Here is a 21,958-nt window from a genome sequence, read left to right on the forward strand (position 1 = left end):
TTAAAACATATCATTAGTAGCCTCTATTTTATTTATCAAAACCTGAGTTACTTTGTTTTTAACCTGTTAGTTATTTTTACTTCTACGAAAGTTATAAATTAACATTTACCATAAAACTATACACCACTACGCATTTGTAAATGTACAAAGGCAGTGGTTTGAGAATAAAACTCCAGTGCGGAGGGGCTGGAGTTCGATACTCGACTCCGTTAAGACTCACCTAGTTCATACGATATACGGGCTCGCCCTGTGGTTGGCGAAAAAAATTTCCCTCTTCTTCAGATCTGTGTCTAAATTGAGGAAGTGGCCTCACAAAATTTTGATAGCATGTCTTCGGATCCTCCTCAGGGATGTTTCCCAGACCATCAACAATAACCCATTGTACAGCTCTAGTACGACTTAACTAAAGCATCTACTGTAAGTATACAAACGCTTGGACAAGGCTAAACTAAATCATTAACTTAAGTGTTACGCAACAGGCAGTCCAAACATCTTAAAGTGATAGCGTGTAGGCAGAGGGTTTGAATTCCTAGAGACATCTACGTATTTATTTCTTTATTGTTACAAATGTCCATGGAGGTTTGTGTGCTCGTTACCAAGTTCAGCATAAAGCCCTTAAGAGTCGATAAACAGATAACGCAAGATAGAAAAGGACGTCGCAAAGATTTACCCAAGGATACGCCGGGATTCGAGCACGCAACCTTTACAGTACCAACCACTCTTGGTAACGTCCTTCTCTATCTGTTCTTCAAATTGACAATGACTTATAATAAATTAAATTTTGAAAGCCTACATTTGTATGGGTAACAATAAATTAATAGATAAATAATTGGAATGTTTTTTTCCCACCAGTCTTTCCGCCAAACGCCATTTAGAATGTAAGGAGTGGGTTCGTATCAGAGCTGTACCCCGTATGTGTAACAGTTAATAAATAAATTTGGTATAAAAACTCGTGTGCTTCTTACAAAAAATGGTTTGTCTCTCGTTAAATTGCAGTCTCGCAATCGACTGATCGTTAAGACACGGTTCCCATCAGATCAACGAAGTCAAACATCACTGGCTACGGTCAGTGTGCGGGTGGGTGACCACTTGGATCAGTCTGCGTAGGGACCGAGTGTGTGCGGTATTGGTCCTCGTTAAACTGTTCTACCGTATAGTGCTCGACTTCGCGGGAAGGTCGTAGAGCTACCGAAGCGGGGGTGCCATCCCCTCTGCTGAGGATCAAAATTGTGATGGCATGTCTTCGGATCATTCTCAGGGATGTTTCCCAGACCGTCGCCAATAGCCCATTGTGCAGCTCTAGTGCGACGTAAATAAACTACAACAACTCGTTAAATTTCAGAACAGATAGCACAAACTTAATAACACGAAGTGATTCAGAGTGTTGATGGCATTAAATTTGTCTTGTCTATTATCAAATTGGATAACAAACATGACATTTTAACGAAAAAATATATAGAAAAATAAATCAGTCTATTATTGTTAAAATTCTATTAGATTTCGATTAAAAACAATTTAAATTAAGCCGTTGAATAGATAAATAAACAAATATTTTTTGTAAATTAATTATTTATTGTAACAACAGACACAGTATGAAGAACCTGCTACCGGAAAGCTACTACTTCCTAAGAGATTTTTTTGCGAAACAACTGCCTCTTTGTCTTTGGTAAACAAAGCATTGGTAAACTTATGCTGCCATACACTACAATTACACATTACAAAAAAATAATTGTCACATTACAATTGTTTAGTTAATAAGTGTAATGATAATAGACATGGTATTAATTTCTGGAAAGCAATACTTAGTTATGCAGAAATGGGTGTTTTTATTTAGAGTGTAATTGAGCAAATTTAACAGATCTACAAAATAGCAAAAAAGTAGTAATTAATGTTATAGAATATATATTAATGCATGGTTTTTGATTTTAATGACTGTGCAGTTTAGCCCTACTATAATGATTCCGGTATATAATGAACATTCGGTTGTAGTTTTAGTAGTCCCCTTTAAACTGCTTTTTAAATAATGTTAGTTCGCACGCTTATTGTATAAATGGTGGCTAACTTTTTCTGTTAATTGTTTTTGGTTGATATTTAAAAGTTTTCAAGTTAATAAATATTATAAAGAATTATTTCAAAATATTGCTTACATTGCTTTCACTAGAACACAAGTAGAGACACTCTTCAAAAAGATTATAGCCAACATCTGCTTCATATTATTTCAATATTATTAAACATTCTGATAAAATTTTTGTTATGTGAGGAAATTCGCTTAAGAGATTTTATTGAAAGTCAATTTAAAAGCAAATTGTTTATTAGCGCAATTTTTATGTGCTAAAAAAGCACTTTTTCAAGGAGTTTGTATCCAGTGAATGATTGCCACTTTTTGTTTCTCCCCAACCACAAATTGTGATGGCCGGTTTCCCTAAGCTAGAATTTGACTACATTAGGTAATATTACGTTTTAAAGGAATTCTTTTAGCTTATTAACGAGTCAACAAGTTAATTAATCTCCTCATAGTAAATCTAATGCAATCCTTCGACTAAAAACATAAAAAAATAAATGTCAAGAAGGTTGTACCAAGACGCTCGTAAAGTTCTTTAATAAAGTCATCATTACGCACAGAGCACTAATGATTAAGAGAAAAACGCTAGCCTTTCCTTAGATGACAGGATTGAGAAAAATGATAAATTGTTCAGAAAATGAATTCCAGAATTTCAAGTTTCTTTACATCTTACACGATCTTTTTTTGAGTATTGATGATATTAATCATTTTTCTTGCTAGCTAAAAACATTGAACACAGTACAATATCGATTATGTAACAATTTTTCTTTCGATAAAAATATTTATTAGTTACTTAATATTTTGGCTTTAAAAAATGTTTTTGATTAGAACAAGCTATAACGAAATATTTCAGGCTGTAAGGTAGTATCAATTTTTAAGCTTGCTTATTTATTATTTCTTACTTTGTATAAAATAAAAATAAATGTTAGCAGAGCCCTTAAATCTGAAATTAACGCTCGGTTAAAAAACTTAATTCATGCACTTGGCAGTTTTTAAGAAGATTTTGAAGAAATCAAGAGTTTAAATTTTTGCAACTTTAGTAAACGATTTAAAGCTGTTGTTTGTTACAAAAATCCTTAAATATGGAAATTAGATTATTAAAAATAGCTTTAACGAAGTTAATATTCTGTTTAAACTTATTTTTAAAAAATTTAAAAAAATTTTTAACGAACTCTTTTAACTATCATGTAATTTTGTAATATATTTTGAAATATTAAAACGTCCTTAGTAATATTCAGGTGGCTTAAAATCATGTCGCTTCTCAACATTTCTAAAATGTATCCGTACATTTCGAAACCGTTCGTTAGTAATATATATCGTAACAGTACTTTTGCTGCGTTTTACAAATCATTTAAACATTTCAGGTATGATCTGTATTTCGATAAAATGGAATCAAAACTTTATGCAAAAATACAGTCGACGCTAGACGTAACGAATCTTGTAGTCCGGTTGAAAACAGACGTTATAACGCAATGATATTAGATCATGAATGTAGAAAAATACCGCAAATATTAGGTCATAAAAAATTAAAATTATTATGTAAAAATATTTTACAAAAAATTTATAATCTGGTTATGCAACATATGTATATATGTATGAAAAAATTCCAGGCCAACGGGAACAAAGCGAAATAAGATAATAAGATAACGTGAGAAAAATTGGTAATATTTCTAATTGCTAATAGCTTTTTCCTCTTTTATATATGCGAAAAAGTACTCTTTAAAATATTACTCCATAGGTGAAACACTGCGTTAAGAATAATATGCTGGCTTGGGGCTGTCATTTTCAATTAATTACATACTTCAAGCTGACTAATTGAGAAGACCACATGTTTTAACTCAAAAATAAGCCACACAAGGGGACGGACATTTCACAAAAAGTGTTAATACAATTCTCAAACAAAAAAGTATGATGGATATATTTGTTGTATTCTTTTAAATAGGTTACATAGATTATAAATTATTTACATAGATATACATTAGAGTTTATTTACATAGATTATGAATGACCATAAACAACGACCACTTGAACTTAGGACACGAATTTAAAGAGTCATGTTACTCTTCTTTCTTTCAAGATGTTTTATATTTATTGCGTGATAACATCAACGAAAATAACAATTTAATTAATTTCCTTAAAGCTCTTTTTCAATCAAATGACTAAATTTCGGTCGCAGTATTGTAATGAATGATTCTATGCAGACGTTCTAATGTTTATTAAAATAACATTGCTTCAAAGGAACAGCAAACAGTAAAGGTAGGATCGCAGTAATTGGGGTCTTACTAGCGAGCGTAAACTCTTAATACACTTCAATAAATTCAAGAATATACTCATTAAAACTAATCCTTGATATCGAGATAACAACTAATAAATATAATACATAAAAATCTGAGCCACGATGGCTTAGGGGATAGAGCGTTCGCCTTCCAATGCGGCGAACCGGGTCCGAATCCCAGTCGATACGAATTCCGCATCCAGCTTGCACCGACAGCACTGCTGATGTGAAATATCCTCAGCGGTAGACGGATCATGGGTTAGAGCCCCCTTGCTGTCAGGCTAACCGTGGGAGGTTCATGTGGTCTTCCTCTCTGTAAGAGTTGAATAAAAAGTATTTGGTGCGTATAAGGTAAAGTAAATTTGTTTATGTAATTATAACTAATAGATTGAAATATTTGGTATATGTACTAGTAATTGGATATAGTCATGATTAAAAATAGTAAGATGATTGAAATGTCATAATAAATATAATTAAGGCCGAAATGTATAAAAGGTAAATTAATTAAATTGAAGGGGAATGTGATCGTTAAGGAAAGTGGTAGTACAATGCTAATGTGGGATAACAATAACCCAATAGGTTCAAAGGGTCACAAAGTGTGAGGTTTGAACAAATTGGATGATTTGGTATCACCAAATTTAGAATAAGGGTGAAAACTAAGAAAATTAAAGATTAATGGTAAATACGATAAAGTCATGCTATATCCAAACAATATATGATTTAATACAGTAAGCTGATGTTTCCAATAAGAAAAACTAATGAATTCACATATATGCATGCCCATAACAATAATTGAAAGGTACTCACCCTGTACACACAGGACATGATAAATCATGAAAATAGAGGCAAATAAATTCTCCAGCACAAGATTAAATTATTAACATGTCATTTTATTTAGAACATACATCTTTCACCACATCTACCAACACAAGAAAGGCATTTTATTGAAATGGGTGACGGGAGAATTAAAACACAGAAGGCGTTATAGATAAATGTTAATTATAAAAGAACGAGTAATTTAGAGGTTAAAATAAATATGGAAAGAAAGCTTCAATTCGAGAAGGTTTTTCTTATGTTAAAGAAATTTAAAGGTATAAAATTTTGATTTTAAATTTACAGAATTTGATTAGAGATATGGATTTAATTTAAGATAAAGGTTAAGAAAAAAAATAAAAAGAAATCCCTCGATACGGACCGAAGTCCGCATCTCGGAAAAAAAGGAACCAGCAAAAAGGAAAAACCAATAGAGAATCTCCCCCAAGTGACTTAAAAAAATCCTTAACTGGGGTAGACCAGAAAAACTACGACCAATTAAATTTAAAGAGGCGGAGAGTTTGAAATTTAAAGTAAAGAGATTGGTTAGTTAGCCCCCCTAAAATTAAAGGAAGAAAAAGAAAGGCGTGAGTAGAGGGGTTGGTTGACTTTCCCCACAGGAAGTGCGATGACCGCAACAACCGTGAGAAAGGTCAACAAGAAAGTTAAAAAAGATTGCTAAAATAAAAAAAGAGGAATAACGTTTAAAGAAAAAATTGAAGGCTTAAATAAAATTAGAAATAAAATTGTCACATTACATTAAGTGTATATGTGACAATACCCGGACAGACCGGAAATTTTTTATAAAATTTTCGAAGTCGTAAGAAAATTTTAATTTTAAACAAATATTAATTAAAAAATCAAAATATAAGAATTTTCCTCAAACAACAAAATGTTCCAAAAAGTTTGAAACAAAAAATTTGCCTAAAATTCAAAATAACGAAAAAAAAAAGTTTTAATAAAAATAGATACCATAAAATAAAATTCAAAACTTAGCCTAAAAAGTAAAAGTAGAAAAAGATAAAATTGGAAAAAGAGTCACCCATTTCTGTACACAGCTCTGAATTTCTGTACTTAGCTACATAACCATTGTTACAGGCAAAAAACTGATATGTTAACATAACTCTTTGACGACACTGGAACGAAAAAACACAAAACAGCAGTAATAGTTCATTTAAGCACAAAAAAAAACAATTTAAATCAACAGTAAATAACAGGTGATTATATGGTGAGCAAATATTGTTAAGGGCAACAAATTGGAAACATCAGTGAAAGTTTAAAAAAATTAATACATGGATCTCAAACATATTGTGACGCAACTAAAGCGAGGAAGAAAAAAAAACGAATAAGGCCAAATAAAACAAAAAATGTAAAGACAATTACTAATAAATGTCAATTAAAATGACATAAAAGGAATAATAACATTAAATTGGAATCAAAAGTAAATTCGATTGCATTTTGCAATAAATAAACAATTTGTCGATTAGTAATATCAACATAATTATTAAATTTTGATTGGAAACGTCGTTTAGAACGCACTATGTTTGAGATAATCATACATTGAATTCATTGAACATAAAATATGTGAACCAAAAATACGCTAAACAGAATTAATGTTAACCATACACTCTAATAAAAATAAAAATTGATAAGATATTGTGATAAAAGGATTGAAGAGAAAAATTGTTCATTAATTAGCAATATAACATTCAAATTGCTGACACAAAACTAAGTGCTTAAAATGAGTAAAATAAATTAAGAATTATTCTCATATTCATGAATATAAGGTTTAACATATAATATAAAGAACATCTTATCTAAGAAGCATCTCATTTACTGATAAAAAATGATCGCAATTAAAATTGCAAGTTGAGAATAACAAGTATTGTACATTAAAGTCTCAAAGTTTATTGTGTGATTGATAAGTCTATCTTTTCAAAAAAAAGTCTCAGCTTGAAAAGGAAGATAAGAGAAATATCTTTCCCTTTTTTTTTTTAAGGAAGTGTGGGTGTGGGGGGATTTTCTTGACACTGTCTTATTGAAGGTGACACACAGGGTTCTGATGGTCATTCTCGGTAGCAGGTGGCAGAAGTACCATCTTATCTCGTCATTTGATCCTTTTCTCCACAGGACTCTCCCTTCAACCTTGGGCATGTGAGGAAGGCTTTCCCTTCTGCAGGTGTTTTCCCCAATTAACGGAATTCCCAAGAAGTTGAAACAGGAATCGACTAGGATCCCTGCAACATCCTGTCAAAGATGCAATAAAAATCCGTCTATGCACTCCAGGGCAAGTGGTGAAATTCATGCAGTGTGGGAATTTAAATGTACAGTGATTTTTCTTTCACCCCATGACCTTATCGTAAGGGACAGTGTCCTTGAACACTTAGATACGTGTTGAGTTCAACAAAACGGGACTTGAAAGTGGGGGTTCAAAAGTTATTCATTTAGAGGGGAGATTCTTCTTCTTGAAATTCTCAGAGCATGGAATGATGAGGAATAAAATAGGAAATTGTCCATTTAACACATAAATGCTTAACAAGAGAACCTTTGTATCAAGATCAGTAATTGCGATAAAGTGATAAATTATAAAAATACATTCATTAAATTATTGCAATTTATGCAAAATATAAAAATATTGATTGTGATCAAACAAACAAAAAAAATTATGAAATATCAAGTACCTTAAATTCTGTACAACATAAAATTGAAGATAAGAAATTGATTTGAAAGTAGATTAACTAAATTGTTTAAGAGACAGAGTGTATGGTCAAGTACATTAAATATTATTCATAGCAATCACATTTACAAAGAATTCGCAAAATTCATGATAAACACAGTTAAAAAAAATGATTGGTAGTGACATTAATTTATTAAATTTGAGATTATTATTATTATATAAATTTAATGATGCATTTAAAGATTTAGTTTACACAATTTATATATTAATTGAGTAGGAAAATGTATACAAAGAATCTTGTATAATTATTATTTTATTTCTTATTTTATTTTTTTTTTATAGTTCAACATGTGACCTCTTTTGTATATTTACTCATTTATACAAATAGTCATTAAATAATTAAAGCATCGTTAATTATAAAAGATTTTGTAAATAACGTACTATTATAACAATTTTAAAAAAAATATGATGGTAACAAACAAAATTGTTTTACGAAAGAAAATATTCATATAATTAAAAAATTTTTTTTAAATACACTTAACAAATGAAGGAATGTTCTTAAACAAAGCAAAAAAATAATTGTTTTACCTCAAAAGGTACTTAATTATTATTTATTCTAAAATAATGAAGGTAAATTATTAAAATCATTTACATTTGTAAGTATATTTAAATTATTCAACAGGTTACGCAGAAGATTTTTTCCATAGAGCATCAACACAATTCAATTTATTTAATAATTCACTTGAATCATTATTATTTTTTTTTTTTTTATATCATCTGGTTTCTTTAACCAGGAAATCATAATTTATCATCTGGTTTCTTTGACCAGGAATAACCTTCTGATTCATTTTTGATCAGGAAAATAAAAATTAACTTCTGGTTCTATTTTGACCAGGGAGAATTCAAAAAAAAATTTCTGGCTTAATTAACCAGCAAAAAAAAGTAAAAAGTAAGAAGAAAATTCCTTAATGAATAAAACCTTAATTAACAGTGGACCAGGGTTTGAACCTGGGCTTTTGCAATGACGCAATGTACTTCATTTATACTATCCTATTAACCAACGTTAACATCAAAAAGAACCTCTTAAAAAAAATATCATTCCCGAAAAATCGTTGAGCTCAGGTATTACCCAGAGCAATCAGGACATATTTTATCCCAATTATATAAATAAAGTAATCCCAAATAAATTTTTGAGGCATCTGTATTACCAGACACGATTCAGGAAAATCACTATCCCAAATAATTTTTTTTTTTTTTTTTTGTAATAATTCAAATAAACACTAAATTATCAGATACACCATTAGGGAAAAGGAAACAAAACCAATCAAATAAGCCTGCCAAATCTTATATCAAAACATTGATTCACAGATAATTGAGAAATAATAATAAAAAATTGCAAAAAAAAAACTAAGAAAAATTGACCAAAAGAAGAGTTTAGCCAGTAGATAGTAGAACCAAAATAACCTAAACATGAAATTTTTTTTTAATTCGTAAAATACACAAAGCCACGTATAAATACAATTATGGTAAGTATTTTTATTTATAATTATTTTATTTTATTTCTTTTTTTTATCTAAAAAAAACAAATTTACGTTGAGATAGGAAAACAATTAGAATAGTTTGAAAAAAAAACTTTGAACCATTCCAATGAAAGATCCAAATGATGGGTAAAGTAGCAATTTTGAAAACTTACTGAAGACGTCTTTTCAGTTTTGTATGGCCAGCATACAACAAAATTTATAAAAATTGGGACTCAGTCCATCAATATGGAAACTTTGATTAATTTAGTTCAAAATTAAATATATTTAATGTAGAATAATAGAACAAAATACATAACTTATTAGATTGTGCAAAAAAAGATTATAGCCAAAGCACCTTGTTTTGTAAAATTAGCACTATTAAATAATATACATTACAGTTGATAGGAGCTAAAATATATATTTTTTTTTTTATGTATACCTATTTTTTTTTTTTTTAGGTTAAACATAAATACAAAATAAATCACTTTTGTAATATTATATTAATATGCCTATTTAAATAGTTAGATACACAGTTAGATATAGTTCAATAAACACTTTGAGAATATTTTATGACATTCTTATAAATATATATATCAATTTTATCACTACCAAATCAAATAGCAAAACACATAGAGAAAAATTCAAATAAGAACAAACGTATTGTTTCATTTAATTCATTACACCATAATAAAACCTAGGACCTCACAACAAAAATATACGGCACCATTTGTAAGAGTTAAATAAAAATAATTTGGTGCGTATAAGGTAAAGTAAATTTGTTTATGTAATTATAACTAATAGATTGAAATATTTGGTATATGTACTAGTAATTGGATATAGTCATGATTAAAAATAGTAAGATGATTGAAATGTCATAATAAATATAATTAAGGCCGAAATGTATAAAAGGTAAATTAATTAAATTGAAGGGGAATGTGATCGTTAAGGAAAGTGGTAGTACAATGCTAATGTGGGATAACAATAACCCAATAGGTTCAAAGGGTCACAAAGTGTGAGGTTTGAACAAATTGGATGATTTGGTATCACCAAATTTAGAATAAGGGTGAAAACTAAGAAAATTAAAGATTAATGGTAAATACGATAAAGTCATGCTATATCCAAACAATATATGATTTAATACAGTAAGCTGATGTTTCCAATAAGAAAAACTAATGAATTCACATATATGCATGCCCATAACAATAATTGAAAGGTACTCACCCTGTACACACAGGACATGATAAATCATGAAAATAGAGGCAAATAAATTCTCCAGCACAAGATTAAATTATTGACATGTCATTTTATTTAGAACATACATCTTTCACCACATCTACCAACACAAGAAAGGCATTTTATTGAAATGGGTGACGGGAGAATTAAAACACAGAAGGCGTTATAGATAAATGTTAATTATAAAAGAACGAGTAATTTAGAGGTTAAAATAAATATGGAAAGAAAGCTTCAATTCGAGAAGGTTTTTCTTATGTTAAAGAAATTTAAAGGTATAAAATTTTGATTTTAAATTTACAGAATTTGATTAGAGATATGGATTTAATTTAAGATAAAGGTTAAGAAAAAAAATAAAAAGAAATCCCTCGATACGGACCGAAGTCCGCATCTCGGAAAAAAAGGAACCAGCAAAAAGGAAAAACCAATAGAGAATCTCCCCCAAGTGACTTAAAAAAATCCTTAACTGGGGTAGACCAGAAAAACTACGACCAATTAAATTTAAAGAGGCGGAGAGTTTGAAATTTAAAGTAAAGAGATTGGTTAGTTAGCCCCCCTAAAATTAAAGGAAGAAAAAGAAAGGCGTGAGTAGAGGGGTTGGTTGACTTTCCCCACAGGAAGTGCGATGACCGCAACAACCGTGAGAAAGGTCAACAAGAAAGTTAAAAAAGATTGCTAAAATAAAAAAAGAGGAATAACGTTTAAAGAAAAAATTGAAGGCTTAAATAAAATTAGAAATAAAATTGTCACATTACATTAAGTGTATATGCAAATGCGGGTTAGCTCCATCAAAAAGTCCTCCATGAAGACAAATTTCTCAATACTCGATCCAGGAGTTCCCTTGTTTTCTGAATTGGGTTCAAAACTACAAGGCTACTACGGAGTTGAACATTAGTAGTCGTAAACCCATAAATTTGTGTCGGCTTTTCAACAATGGCCATAAGAAATGAGTCGTGATGGAGAAGGAGATAGATCGTTCGCCTCCAAATGAGGTAACAAAGGTTCGAATCCTTGTGGTAGTTGTTTGATATTAATTTTTCTCCCTCCTCGCAATGACCACCGTTGCTAATATAAAATATCCTCAGTGGTAGACAGATCATGGATCAGAATCCTCTGCCATCTGATTAACCATGAAAGTTTTTCATGGTCTTCCTTTCCATGTAATGCAAATGGGGCATCAGAAAGTTCTTCATAAAGGCTAGTTTGTCCCAAAACCCAAGAGTAACCCGTTCCAAGAGTTCCAAAAGTTTCTTTGTTTTCTGGATTCAAAATTACAAGGCCAACATTGATACTCGTAAGCTCAGAATACTTAACTCAAAATTCATGCTGGTACCAGCAACAAAATTATGCTAGTTTTTGTTATGTATTGCTAGATTTTCATGATATTATATGCTTTTTCATGCTTGCCAGTATCATATACTATTTAGCTAGCATACATCGCAATAGCATGATAAGCTATATACAGGCATCTCAAGCTCATTAGCTGTTTAAGCAACTTAAATAGCATGAAGAAGTATACACCTTACAAGCTATTATATACTTTTTTATGCCTGCCAGCGTAATATGCTCTGTAGGTAGTTTAGACAAACCTGCTTCGAGCCAGTAAGAATTGCTAATTCTCTTTTGTTAATTTGATATGCGAACGATTAACTGAAAAATCTTAACATTATTAATTGTTTGCTTCTCTCCTAATAATGAGCTTTGTTTCTCGTGTGCTGATACATTTTTGGTGATGGTATCGATAAGAAAATCTGTCCATTGGATTTTATTGCGAAGGATGATAAAAATTTTTGAAACATTTTTGACTTTCAAAAAAATAATATTTTTCATTCAGTGAATATCATTTATTTATTTATTTAATTAACGTACAACTGTGTCTTAAGAGCTCTAAAAAATTATAATAATTTATAGAAATTAAAAAAAAACAGCTTATTAACAGTACACCCTCGATATCAAAGAAAAAAAATCTTGTTAAGTTGGGCGATAAGTGATAATAATCTGCTTTCAAGTTGAAAGCATGTTGTAGGAATTATAAACAGAAAGTTGCAGGTAGCAATCCTCGGAGTGGATAATGATGTAATCGAAATTATGATAATGTTAACTGTTGTTATTGTTGTGTAAGTTCATTTACGTAGCACTAGAGCTGCACAATGGGCCGTATAATGTTAACCGTAGATCTATTACTGTGTGTAAGAGGAATTAATCAGTGGTGTAAAGAAAGATTTATTGAAGTGTTAGTTAGATAAATAAAATTTTCTTTGAAATTTAAGAGTTTAGAATTTCGTTTCAAGAATGAAACTTCTGTGGAGTTAATTGTTTGTTTGTGTGTGGATTATAGTGCTTGGGTCATTGTTATTGCATTTTATAAATGCATTTTGATGCGAAGATTGGTATTTTTATATTGTTGATTTGAGGTGAACCGTGGTTCGATCCCAGAGATGGCTGGTCGATACGAATTCCGCATCCGACTTGCACCGACCACAGTGCTGACGTGAAATATCCTCAGTGGTAGACGGATCATGGGTTAGAGTCCCCTTACCATCAGGCTACCCGTGGGAGGTTCTCGTGGTCTTCCTCTCCATGTAATGCAAATGCGCGTGAGTTCCATCAAAAAGTCCTCCACGAAGGCAAAATTCTCCCAATACTTGATCCAGGATTGGGTCGGCTGTTCAATGACTGTTATAAAATTTTAAGTAAAATTTATGTGTATGGAAGCCAAGTTTCGAGACTTGTGATTAAATTTTCTTGAGATATGAGATTCAGGTGAATTTTTATACATCTATATTTTGGTGGATTTTCTTACTTCATTTCATAATTTTATGCTGAACAGTAAAAAGTATGTTTCCTAGTGGTAATGGTCCCGCAGTGGACTGGTCGTTAAGACACGGTTCCCAGCAGATCACCGAAGTCAAGCATCACTGACTGCGGTCAGTGTGCGGGTGGGTGACCACTTGGATCTGTCTGCGTAGGGACCGAGGGTGTGCGGTATTGGTCTTCGTTAAACTGTTCTACCGTAAAGTGCTCGACTTCGCGTTGGGCTACCGAAGCGGAGGTGCCATCCCCTTTGCAGAGGATCAAAATTGTGATTGCATGTCTTCGGATCATCCTCAGGGATGCTTCCCAGACAGTCGCCAGTAGCCCATTGCGCAGCTCTAGTGCGACGTAAATGAACAAATCATCATCAATCAACCTAGTGGTAATGATTAGATGTACCTATATTTGCATATTTTTATCATTATTTTCGATAATTTAACCTACACTAATTTTTTCAAGGTTGAGTTTTACTGCCGGTAAATATTTGTTAAGTATAAGATTAAAAGGCTGCATCCTACTGTTATTGAAACTGTTGCAGTGGGGCTCAGATTTCGTATCGGCCTTCGCTATTTTTCGGCTAAAAATGTGCTTGTAGATGCAGGTGGCAAAACTGTTGCTTAGAAGATAAAGTTTCGTATAGGTCTGTTTAACTTATAAAATGAAATTTTGTATTGATAAAGCATAAGTAACACTGATTAAATTCTAATTTTATAGGGTTGCATTGCAATATTTGATTCCATACTAGGACATCATGAAATTGGCACCAATCAAAATGCACCAAAACTTGCTGGTGATAAAAATAATTGTTACATGGGTGCATACTGGTAAGCAATTAGTTCCAAACAATATTTGTCACAATTTGTTCATTTCTTTGCAACGAACATAAGACAAATTAAAAATTTAAAAATAAATTGTGTTAAATTATTATGTAATAAGTTGTGCTAATATAATTTTCATCATTTAGCTGTGTAACAAATCAAAACAATTTTTTAGACAATTTATTATCCAAATTAATTATCCAAATTCATTAATTATCCAAAGATATTTGTTTATTTGCAGTACCCACATATCTCAAGGATCGGGTCGACCGTACAATGCCGGTTATAAGAGATAATAAAATATTTAAAAATAATAAATGCAAGCAAATTGTAGTATTTGAAAAGCTATTTTTGATTGAATAAAATCACACAAGATTCAAGATATTTTAATTTGTTGAAATACTATGCAAAGGATTTTAAATTATTATATTGGCAACTAAGTTCCTGCCCCCATATCTTTTGTTTTTAATCAAGGTTCTGAGACCACAAAGCTGCTCATGAGTTTTGTAATGATTATGGAGAGGTTACAGTAACTGAAAATACCGCTTAAGGTTAGTTAGCAAAATTTCAAAGCTATTTTTGATTTAATAAAATCACACAAGATTCAAGATATTTTTATTTGTTGAAATACTATACAAAGGATTTTAAATTATTATATTGGCAACTAAGTTCCTGCCTCCATATCTTCTGTTTTTAATCAAGGTTCTGAGACCACAAAGCTGCTCATGAGTTATGTAATGATTATGGAGAGGTTACAGTAACTGAAAATACCGCTTAAGGTTAGTTAGCAAAATTTCAAAGCTATTTTTGATTTAATAAAATCACACAAGATTCAAGATATTTTTATTTGTTGAAATACTATACAAAGGATTTTAAATTATTATATTGGCAAGTAAGTTCCTGCCTCCATATCTTCTGTTTTTAATCAAGGTTCTGAGACCACAAAGCTGCTCATGAGTTTTGTAATGATTATGGAGAGGTTACAGTAACTGAAAATACCGCTTAAGGTTAGTTAGCAAAATTTCAAAATGAACATTTTGAACTGAAAGATTAATCTCGTTCTGGCTGCCCAGTTGAGTTCGATAAATAGCGATTAAGACACATTTTTCATGAAAATTCGATGAAATGACAAAGGAACGGGCAGAAAGAATGGGGTGCCTTAACACTTCAAAATTTGAAAAGAAAAAAAAAACTAATTTACTTAGTTTCCAAGACAAAATTTCCCCAATTTCAGAAAGAATAACGAATCATTTTTAAGTCTTTGGAAAATGACAAGATAAAAATCAATCATATAAGCTGTAACGATTAGCCAAACAAAACTATAAGCTGGCTCATTCTTTCAAAAATCAAGTTTTTTTTATTATTAGAAAGAAGCAGGCATTACAGATGTTTCTTTAAAGTAAATGTTATATAATAATTCCTGAAGATAAAAAGTTCATCCTTTTACTGTCATTGCAAACAAAGGAATTTAAGAGAAAGTTATTGATTATGGACACTGCAGTTGCAATAAGAGGACTTCTGATGCCGAATGCATTGAAAAAGACAACTGATGAAATTTAAACATTCGCTCATTTGAAATTCAAATTGGGAGACTGAGAATTTGAATGAAATATAAATTCATGTTAAAATTCCAGAGTCAGGCACAAATTATGTTATATTTGAATATTACAGAATTCGTAAAATGTTCTGTCCGATATTTGTTTTTATAAATAAATATTCCTTTTGTAAGAAAAGAAATCAGCGTCAACCATATATGAGAACAATATTTTTTTCTCGTGTAACCACAAAAGTTTGACATCGAAATAATTTCAACAGAAATAAATGAATGGAATCAATTTAAAACTTATGCAGCAATACTGTTTCTACAAGTAGTCATTTATTTTTTCATATTCTTCATCGTTTTCTCAAACTACTCTTTAATATCTACTCTATTTATGCACGACTCAAATTTTTCCCCATATATAACGACTTCTTAGCTTTTTATTTCATTTATTTCAGAAATCTGTAATCATTCTTAATTATTGTTTCTTTTTTCTACAAACATAACCTATAATTCCAATACGCAACAAATTATTATTTCGCTGTCACAACATCCGCAAATCTGTTTTGTATCTTCCTCTCTATTGTTTACATAATACGTTATTAGATTGATTCATTTGTTATGGGATTTTTTTGGTCTTTTTGTCTCACCAAATTTTAAAGTGGCTAATTAGTTACCCATTAGCATGACTTTTAGCAGTACTTATGTCGAAAAAGCGTTAAAATTTATCATTACTTGCGTTTATTTATTAATAATAAATTTTTAACTGACTTTTGGTTTGACCACTCTTGTTCTTAAAATATCTGTTTCTATTAATGAGAAATCTACTACTTTATCAATCGCTTACATATTAATATAATACGATTGATTTATTATGGAATTTTTTTCGTCCTTTCTGTCTCACTAAATTTCCGATTCTAAAATTTTTGTTATTATTATTCAAAATTATACAAATTATAAATATCTCTTAAAATAATTTCTTTTATTTTATCAAGTTAGAAATATCTACATGTCAACGAAACTAATAAATTTATTTAGATTCTGGAAATTATTTAGACGGAACTATTTATCCTTTACAGCAGCTTTTTTACAATGGAAATAATTCGACAGTAAGTCGAAGACATTTCATGATAACTTTCAAACAAGATTTATAATGTTTTATCCAATTCTATTTTTAATGTACCACAAGCATAGGATAATGGATTTTTTCCCTTTGAAATATCGTTTGTATTAAATATATTTCTAATTAACATTTATTTTCTATAATGATGCTGAACGTATTTAAAAAAAAATACTGTTAAATTTATTATCAAGCTCTTGGAATTGTTCTTTTTTTGCAGCTTTAAAATACTTTTCTAAAAAGTATCCAGATTTAATACTAAAACCACTTTTGTTAAATTTTTCGATTTCTCACATGCATTATACTAAGATTTTTGTATTTGCCATTCGTAATATATTTTTGAAGATGAAAAAAAGATAATGAGATAAGAGATGAAAAAAAGGACCTTAATTCGCCTAAATTAATATTTTTGATGTAAAGAATAGATATGATTTCAAAACTTTTACTATTAAAGATACTAATGAGAGGCTCAGTAAGCAAATTAAGAATTTCTAATTATTTTTAATACCCATTTTGCTTTTTTTGTCAGAATTTGTGAAGGTTTTAATCACTTAACTAACAAATTGCGATTCTTAATGACAATGAATTTTAATTTCATTTTTTAAAAATATATTTTAAAAAAATTCAAAAAATATATAGCGAAAGATATTCTAAAACACTCTGCATAGAATAAATTTTGAAAGAGTCACGCTCATTTTTTTCCTCTCAATTGCGCATACTCTCTCCGGAAACCTCTCTTTTTAATTTTAAATCAAAATGAAGTAAAAATATTGTTCGCCTCATTGGTTGTTATAAATATTTGATGTACACCATCTACTCATCAACCAACTCATAAACCCTCAGCCCTCTTATTGCATGCAACTCATCAACCAACCATCCCCAACACATGATCTGTTTCAAGTCAGGTGAGAATGCTGATCATTCTCGCCTGACTTAAAACAGATCATGCGTTTCTCTCTTTGAGGACGAGTGTTGTCATACATAAACACGAATTCTCCGCCATGGCAAACCTAAACGAACATATATGTTATTCCAGAATTATGTCTCAATAAATTTGACCTATCATGGCTCTGATTTTAACACGCAAATCTGCTTTGGTGCCCAGTACAATTAAAATCTTCCATATACGTCATAACTTTTCGGTTCTGCCTCATAAATATTCGATTGTGGCACTGAGAGGCTTGCAGAACGCTTGTAAATAATTTTATTTCTTTGATACATTCTCGTCATTGCGGCGTACTATTCAAAATCAATTCCATACTAATCAAAATATGCATCTTGCTGGCTGCATTGCTGATGCAGCTAGCTTGCAGCATTTGTAGCTTAGCATATTGAATAATAATTAAGAGTTTTCTACAAACACGTCCAAATTTAACCATACTTCAATTCGTTGAAAGTATAGGATGAGGGAGATCAACCTATATGTTTTTCAATGTGACTTCAAATTTCTTTATTTTTGCAAGTATTTTTTTTTTCCTTGGATGATAGTAAATTTTTGCAAAACATAATAAATTTTTTCGTCTTTTTTTTAAAATGAAAGAAACTCTTACTAAGAATATTCGTTTACTTTTTTTAAAATCAAAATTCCTCAAAATATTTTGCAGACTCGTGGCTGTAAATGACAAAGAAAGCGATGAATGGGGCAATAGCATTGTTTGAAACCTGAAGCTGAGTTTTCTAATACCCTTTTGAGAGCCATAGAATTCAAGGGTAAGATATTTGTATTATTTATCATCAAAACATTTCTACCATCGGAAAACCTCTGCTTGTGAATTGTTATCTGAGTATTCTGTTTTTCTTTTCCTTTTTCCTTTTTTCACTCTTAAGATAGGGTCGAATTCCTTTTTTTACTTTTTTTTCAGGTGATTTAAGCCTTCCTGTTGGCGTCAGACTACCCCAAGGGTATTGACATTGTTGTATAGGGTTTGAAGAAAAACATTTAAAAATAGTCCAAAGAATGAACGTTACTTCTCTTTTGATAGCTTTAGGCTAAGCGCAAACTTTGTGCTAAGGCAATGGATTTTCTTTCGGTATTTATATATATATATATATATATATATATATATATATACGGTGTATATGAAGTGAAAAACATATTTATACAAAAATGCTTGTCTTTCGAATAACAGGACATTTATGCGTTTGAGAATTCACTGTGCTTAGTTGAAAAGTTAAATTATGTTATTTACTTAAAAAAGCGTATATCTTTTCATTAGTCACTCATTCAGTCCTAGCAATAAGTAAGTATTTATAATAATTTTAATTTATTTTAAATTAATTTTAAGATTTTCGAAATCAAATTAAATCTATAGCTTAAAAATGTGTTAATTAGATATCGAAGTTTACTCTGAACAACTAAACTTAAACCAGTGTTGATGCGTAACTAATCATTTGGACTTACGGACTAAGAATTGAACATGAGATTTTTTAAATAATTCCTTTTTTTTGATAAAACAATTAGCTCAACTTCGAGATAATACACTTAAATGGTTATAAAAATGTATATATGATAAAATTGAAAGGTAATTATATATTTCATTGTTTAAAATTTAAGAATACTATTCCAAATTTGATAAATAAAAGGAAAAAATAATCGGTCGCCTAATAAATGAATTAAAGTTGATTTTAACAATCAGCACGTAATAATATTAGATAACTCATCATAAATAGGCAAAAAAGTAAAAAATTTGTAATTTATGATCAATGTAATGTTTCTTCATTGTTTATGCCATAATTTAATTGAAATATATTTCTCTTTGAAAACCCTCGATATCATTTAGCTACCTATCAGGCAAAACGGGAAAAATATCTAGCAATGCTTAATAAGTCTGACAATTTTTAGGATAATTACAATAATCATATTTACTTTTAGATTAATTTGAGAAAGTATCATCTATTTGCTATCTACCCAGGATAGTAAAGGTTGATTGCAAAAACCAAAGCAAATTCTAATTTAAAAGAATTCAGGAAAATAAATTTAAAAATAAAATTAACTCTGGATTATTTTTGTTAACCAAATAAAAATGAAAAAGTTACTTAAAGTTGTTATTCGGATGTTCAAATTGCTATAAATATAGAAATTCTTACTATCAAAAATAAAACAACCAGAAAAGGGTTTAACAATAACGAGCAATTACAATTACATAACGGTTTTTTCATATTTATAATCCCAGAAAAAAAGTAAGGAAAAATATCATATTTAGTATTATATTGTTTTTACTTCCTAAAAGACCTCCAACCAATATATGGTCCACTCAATCAAACAAAAATGTTTAAATAAAACATACTTATGTATCCGAAACTTATGTATCCGAAAAATTAGATTTGATTTACAAGCGAAAAATAAGGTTAATAATTTTTTAATTTTTCCGTGTACTTTATTTTATATTTTTCAGTTTTAAAATCCATTAAACATTTTAATAGAGAGGAATAGAAATTTATAACAATTAGCTAATTACTCTTTTTTATTAAAATCTGAAATTAAAATAAAATTTTGCGTATTTCATGAAATGGTGTATAAAATCATTATTAAAAGAATTAGCTGACATGCTGTTAAATTATCGTAATTGAATAATTACACAAATTCTGATAAAGAATATTAATGCGGATAAATAAAAATATGAATCAAAACAAACACATGAAGAAACGTCTTCAGCGTAAATCTTCAATTTTATAAATTGTCAGAGAAGATATATGTTTTATTTTATTTTACCTCCATATTTTCTGCAATAAAATTTCATTTCTATTCAAATTTGCTTATTATTGTTTAAGTGAACTTTTACGAACAATTATTCTTAAATTGGGTTAAATAATCAGGTTACTAACTCAATTTAGTAGTTTCATGCACTTATCTCGCAATTTAATTAATTAAAAATTAGATAAACGAAACCCTATAAAAAGATTCTATGTGATATATTATGTATATATATATATATATATATATACATGTATATATATATATGTATATATATATATATATAATGATATATATATATATATATATATATATATATATATATATATATATATATATATATATATATATATATATATATATATATATATATATATATATATATATATATATATGCACTTTTAAGTAAGTTACAGCTGAGAAGACTTGTTTAGGAAAGTAATTTGTGGACAAATACAGGAGCATCATTTTTGAAAAAAATATCGTTGCACTGCAAAATTTGAAAAGATCTGTGCAAATCCAATCGAATAACTCTCTTGGCATTTGCTAAGAGAAGTTTTATAGCAAGATTGTTGAATTATCTCAACTATGTTAGTAGAAACTCGAATAAATTTGTGACTTTTTTTGAAAAATAAATTGTTTGTCAGCATTATGATACTGTTATGCTTTTTGGCGATATCTTTCCTTGTTAAGTAAAAACAAGTAAATAAAAAATGAGTTTTCACAGCTTGGAATTTTTATACCAATTTAGCTAGACTTAGAGCATTAAGAATCATCATATTGAACCCCTTGAAATAAAAGTAGAAGAAAAACAGGAGAAGGCGTACAATGAGCAAAACCAGAAATAAAAAAATATCACCCTAAGTAATTTTTGCCCAAATTATTGGAAAACTAAATGTCAAAGTTAATGACTCAAAAAGGGTGCTGATATATGCTTGGTAGTTAGGAGCTAACGTTAACTATTAAATAAGTTGCGGAATACGACGCAAAAACGTACTTTTATCGAAAAACATACCAATGTTTTGAAATATTTAGATTTTTAACTCTCAAGTTATGGGTGGTGGCCGTTACCTGGAAAATAGTATGTCAATTTCTTAAGAGAGAGGTCGAAAATGTGTACATTTTAATGTTAATTTCTCTTTTATGCGTATTATACTTAACGAATTAAATATTTTTGCACCCAATAATAAAGCCCATTTATTCAAGTATAATTCAAAGTAAAACATACATTTTAATAATGAATTACTATTTTGTTAAATAAGGGTTGGAAAATGTTTATATAGCAACAAATATCGCTGGTTCAAAACTAAAACGACACATCTGCAAGCATAATATGTTTTTAGATGTGTCCTTTTAGTTTTGAACCAGCGATATGTCCATTTTCACTTCATTTCA

The 21,958-nt window shown here is 29.7% G+C and overlaps 1 protein-coding gene across 4 annotated transcripts in view; it reads right to left on the bottom strand.

The window, feature by feature from the left end:
* Positions 1–21,958, bottom strand: part of LOC107454859 (cytotoxic granule associated RNA binding protein TIA1-like) — a 1,051,915-nt gene that overhangs the window by 820,176 nt on the left and 209,781 nt on the right. The gene's annotated exons all lie outside the window — the stretch shown is intronic.

This window comes from Parasteatoda tepidariorum, chromosome 12 (assembly GCF_982258835.1).
Source record: "Parasteatoda tepidariorum strain Cologne lab strain chromosome 12, Ptep-v5.0, whole genome shotgun sequence".
NCBI classification, from domain to species: Eukaryota; Metazoa; Arthropoda; class Arachnida; order Araneae; family Theridiidae; genus Parasteatoda; species Parasteatoda tepidariorum.